The 5,803-nt window shown below is 34.3% G+C and overlaps 1 long non-coding RNA gene across 1 annotated transcript; it reads right to left on the bottom strand.

Moving 5' to 3' along the window:
* Nucleotides 1-1,164: 1,164 nt before the first annotated feature.
* LOC128551492 (uncharacterized) lies at nt 1,165-5,518 on the bottom strand. The gene is made up of 3 exons (XR_008368809.1): nt 5,487-5,518; nt 5,086-5,167; nt 1,165-1,285 (listed from the first exon to the last, which is right to left on the bottom strand). It is a non-coding gene; the product is annotated as an uncharacterized LOC128551492 (long non-coding RNA).
* Nucleotides 5,519-5,803: the final 285 nt, after the last annotated feature.

Here is a 5,803-nt window from a genome sequence, read left to right as displayed (position 1 = left end):
ACCTAGTTTTTGAAGGCACGTGACCCAGTTTCGAACTTGACCTAGATATCATCAAGGTGAACGTTCTGACTAATTTTCATGAAGATCTTATGAAATATATGGCCTCTAGAGAGGTCACAAGGTTTTTCTATTTTTAGACCTACTGACCTAGTTTTTGATGGCACGTGACCCAGTTTCGTACTTGACCTAAATATCATCAAGGTGAACATTCTGACCAACTTTCATAAAGATCCCACAAAAAATGTGACCTCTAGAGTGGTCACAAGCAAAAGTTTACGGACGCACGCACGGACGACGGACGCCGCGCGATCACAAAAGCTCACCTTGTCACTTTGTGACAGGTGAGCTAAAAAGTACCACATCTACATCACACAGTACATGGCTGAGTTTAGAAACAAACATTTCCAGTCAATATATAAAACTTAGTAAAAGATCTCTGTCAGCTATAGCGAAAGAATGACGTACAACAGGTATAAAACTACCACATGACTAATCACATGACCAAAGAGCGGGAACTAAAATAACTACAAAACCGAAAGTAAAAGTAGAGAGACAACCGGAAAGGAACATGATTAAAACCCAAGAGTTAATAAATATAAATGTAAAAAATTCAACCCGGTTACACTCATTCTGTCAAATTGTACATGTACCTACTAATTCATATCTTCTCTTTTAAATCATGCCATTTATTGCAGGTCTTTCTCTCAAAATTCACCAATATTCACCATCAAACGGAGGAACTATTTCCCGCGTAACCACTTCCTATTGTGGGCAAACAACTGACAGGTAAGGCCATGAACATTACGGCTACTAGTCTGGATTACCTGCCCCTTACTATTTCAGAGTACGACCGGGAACCAGACAATACAGCTAAAACTGTAAAACTCCCTCAAGGCAGCCAACATGATTTTTTCAGATGCAAATAAACACCATTTTTTATGTATTATTTAATACTTCTATCACTCCTGACCAAATAAAACTTTTTTGTAAAAAAATGAAAAACAAAAAAGTTATGCATGTTTAAGCAGCAGATATTTGAAGAGCAAAAATGACGTTATTTTCATAATTAAAGCAAAAAGCAACCTCACACTATTATATTTGAAATAAAGCTAATATTACCATAAATTAACATTTATATACTTCAGAACTGTATTTCTAACAATACTAAGCTTGATACACATTAAAAACTTAAGAGGTAACTTACAAATAGGTGTTTAACTTCAATGTTTTTCATACAGTCCACAATAAAATGCCCACAGCTGCTGGTAAGAAGTGAAACAACAACCTGGAATGAGAAAGAATGATAAAATATAGAACAGCTTTCACTTTATAAAAAAATGTATTAATTTAGTACAAATAGCTAAAACATGTAGATTTATACATGTTGAGCCACGCCAAGTGAAAACATGCCTCAGTGATGTCCAAATTACTGAAGAAATAAATTCAGTCTGATTCTTCAAACTATTTGTGCTAGAAATACTAAAAGTTTATATTTTAAGATTATTCATGTAGACTGTCAAAAAGAAATACTTTTGTCATGATGCAGCACAAAATATCAAAATTTATCATAGGTGGCAAGGTATATATATTTTGACTAAGAAGTTATAAATATTATTTGTAATGTAGTCTCGAAACAGCAAAACATCTGAAAGAAACATGAAGCAGCATGCAATGGTAAATGACATGCATAAATTCCTGTAAGCAGAAATACAGAGTAACATCTGCAGGCAAAACAAGTCTCATACAGGGAGCTAACTCAGGAGTATTGAACATCAGGATTGTCAACTGGGCTTGAACATGGAACTGAACACTTTTCTTACTTTGCTAAAAATCTTGAAACACCTCTGCCATGGCTTAACATGCCTTCCATCCTAGAAAAAGAGCTCAGAACAAAGTTACAAACTTATTTACATCAAGTCAATTAAAAAAATATACACATTTCAGTAATAATGTCCCTACAAATTTGAAACTATGATCTGTTGATATCATTAATAACAAAAAAAAACACACCAAAAAGCATAGCAGAAATGATAACTGTAGCACAGGTTTCACTCAATCACAATTTTCATAATCACTAAGTAAATTAAATGCATACACAGCATCATTGCCTTCATATACTACATTATACCATGTCGAAATCTAGGCACAACACTTTCACCTTTCCACGATACGTTGAATCCTTAAACTTGTGGTCAACAGTCTTTCCAACCAAAAGTGATCTCCCACTAATGTTTTGCTCTGATGTTGGTACTTGGGCAGCTGAATGTACCAGTTTTTTAAGATTGTCTTTCAGCTCTTCTGCTGACAGGTCTTTGTATTTACCATTAGGCATTTTCTTAGTAACATTAAACACTTTTTTGTCATGAAACTGTTGCTTTAATACTGACTTGCGGAACTTAAACTGAGCCTTAAAAGCTTTTATTATTTCCTTCTGCTTGCCTTTACATGCTGCAATTCCCCCATCTATCTGTTCATAGCTTTGCCATAGTCCATTAAGCAAATATCAGCTGTCATATTTTCAGCCTTTTCCATCCTTACCTTTTCTATTCATTCCATCTATTTTCCTTCTTTGCTCTTCAAGTCTTTGTGATGCCACTTCTTTCAGCCTTTTCTTGAAATTTTCTCTGATTTCCCTCCCCTCTTTTTCTGGATTGCTCTAGAAATTTATTCCTTTCTTCTTCAGGCACCTCCTGCAACCATTTTCCTGTCTTGTTGAATGAATACATTACATATGCCTCATTTGCTAAAATTGAAGCATTTGGTCTAAAGGAAATTAAGTGATCTAGTTGGCCGAACACAAATTTAGGTGTTTTATTATGTTTTTTCAATGATGAAGTTTCTTCTCTCAGCTTCTCTGTTGGTTGCCAGAATTTTCCTCCAGGCAGATGCTCTGGAATCATTTTAAGAAGCATTTGTCTAATAGCCAGGAAAATATGCTGAAGCACTGGGCACTCTATTTCATCAACACTTTCACAGGGTTCTATCAGTTTCTTATAGAGTTTGTTATCTTCATTACTATCTTCATCCAATGGTTTACATTCTCCATTCATAAACTGCATAACGCATTCTGCATCACCTGATGCTTTCTCCAGAAAGTTAACCAATTCATTATAATGTTCATTCATATCTAGGATGTGTCCTGGCTTCTCAATTAATCTCCATAGTGGTGACGTTATCAGCTTGGAAATGAGATAAAGAGTTTTAGATCCTGCCAAAGAAAGGTTTTCTTCACAATCAAGAGCTACTGCCTTCAACAAGTCATTTGAGGTACCATGAACATTTTTCAAAAAGTCTGTTATGCTGTCTTTATGGTAATACACTGCCTGCCCAATAAGAAATACCATATTGAAACGGTTATGTTTGAAACGCAGAATCTGGTTGTTTTCATTTTTATCCTTCAGGTACGTTTTTCATGGCAAATGGACACCATTCTTTTCGTCTTCCCCACATGCAAAACATTTGCTACTTGTTCGCAATAGAGGCAGTGTACCACTTTCTGATTTGTGGTATCTTTTCAACTCAGGCTTGACAGCAGAACCTATTTCCTTTCCATCAAGATTCTTTTCAAACGTCTTTAAGGCTGCTTCAGTCACATCTGCAATGCCAACTAGGAGATGTAATCCACAGAAGAAATTATTCATCTTACCGCACATTTTTTTCCCATCTTCATTAAGCTGGTTATAGTTGTCTATTACCTCTGGCAGAACAGAATTTCTGTATTCTTGTAACAGAAAATTAAAATGCTTCTCTGTGCTCGCTGTGTCAGACATAGTATTTTTAATCAGAGACAATAACTGAAAACCAACACTAAAATCATTGTTATTTTCCATTTGTTAACAGTATGTTGATATATCTTCAAGTCTTACTTTAAAAGTGTCCAGTGTACATGCTCCACTCTTATTAACCATTTCCCTCAATCAGAGCAAGTATGAATTTTCAGAATCCGAAACAATGTAGGATTGATATGTATGTCCGTATTTCCTAGTTTCGTAGATGTATAAAGGGATGTATCTTTTTTATTTTTAAGTACAGTTCCAATCTGCTTTTGGGAAATGGCTATTTTTCTGTCAACAAATTTATCAATCCTTGTCTTGATGGTACACTGTTTGTTGTTTTACCGAACAGCTTTCCTACTTCTTGTACGACTGGACCTAAATTACGTGTTGCAACTTTTAAATCAGTTAAGTGCATTGCACATTGAACAAGCTCATTTGTATAACAGTTTTTATCTTTGTCAAAAACCACATGTTCTTCCCTGTCCTGAATCAAATCTTCAAGATAATCCACACTTGCGTCAAGTTCCACTTTATCCTTTTTTAATTTGTCTGCACTCAGTGACAAGTATAGATTGTCTTTTTCAAGAACATCAACTTTTTTTTTCAGACCTTCATTATTCATATTTGCTACTTTCAGCTCTCGTTTCATGTGCATTAATGCTTTTCAATTTTAGTATTAACTGGTCTTTCAAGATTCTTAATTTTCTTGTTATTACTTTTAACATCTGCCCCTATTCGCAGTTTTTTACCGTGTGTCTCTTCATAGATTTTTAGCTTTTTATCTCTTCTATCTAGTTTTCTCTTCAATTGTTTTTTTTTTCCTCTCTTATTGCTTATCTGGCTAGACGTAAATGTTTCTTTACTACTTTTCTCACTTAAATGTACACCGACAGGAACACTGAAAACCTCGTTTCTATATAAATCTTTTACTGTGCCTCTTTTCTTCTTATCGTTGGTCAGAACCCTATGGTATTTTGCAATTGTAGCATTAACATTGATGTAACACTCTTGACCTGTAACTTTCCCAATTGTTTTAGCTATTGTATTATTATCATAGTTTTCATTTTTTCCAAATTCAAAAATTTCAAGTACAGCCCCGTTAGTCAAAGATTTTATTTTGAGTTCTGATGAACTATGAATTTCATCAACACAATGTCCTAACTTCGAACAAAACATTTTGAATTTTAGTCAGTGAATATATCTCCACAGACTTTTCCTGTAATAATTGTTTGTGTCATTTTTTCACCTTGGAGTTCTCCATCACAGACAAAACTGTCTCCAGTGTACACGAAAGAAAAGGTATTGTTACCTGATGTAATTACTGTCTGTGCTTCCCTGTGTACATTCACTTCATCAAGCGAGTCTAAATGAGGTAACTCTTCATCATCAGTCTGAAACACATTTTTATACCTTGTAATAGCTCTAAAAACAATATTTAACAGGCCAGTTTTCTAATAATTTACATAATACATTACAAGAAGCTTTAAAAATGTACTGTTATTTTAAACTTTAAAGATATATAATAATTCCAAATAAAACAAACTGGAATATGACAATATCTTATAGCATTCATAATATAAATACTACATTTGACAGTACACAATTAATGTGCACATTTCAAATTTTATTTCAAGATATAATATGTTACATAAAACAAGTATTTGTTCACTGTGTTTCAATTCACATGACCTTGAGCTTGCTATCACTTACAGAAAAAGTAAGCTCTTCATTTGACAGACCAATTAAACTGTGAATGTAACCTCTGTGATACAGTTGGCAGGTTGTTTAGTGTCAGGTGTGAGGGTCCAAGAAGAGCTTCGGTTTGTGGCAAGCTACCTAACTCAAAATTACTGCCAGGCCCAGAGTAGTCGGCCTCAGTTACACCGTCACAATAGTCAGCTTCAGTTTCACCTTCACAGTGATCACTCTATTATGAAAAAAAATATTTTCATTAACACAGAAGGAAAACAAATTATCTTTAATGACACTGCTTTTCTATGCAAGTAAAAACTAAAATATTTAATATT

Source organism: Mercenaria mercenaria, unplaced genomic scaffold (assembly GCF_021730395.1).
Source record: "Mercenaria mercenaria strain notata unplaced genomic scaffold, MADL_Memer_1 contig_1164, whole genome shotgun sequence".
NCBI classification, from domain to species: Eukaryota; Metazoa; Mollusca; class Bivalvia; order Venerida; family Veneridae; genus Mercenaria; species Mercenaria mercenaria.
The sequence above is the reverse complement of the archived record's forward strand: the minus strand, read 5'-3'. Positions and strand labels throughout refer to the sequence as shown.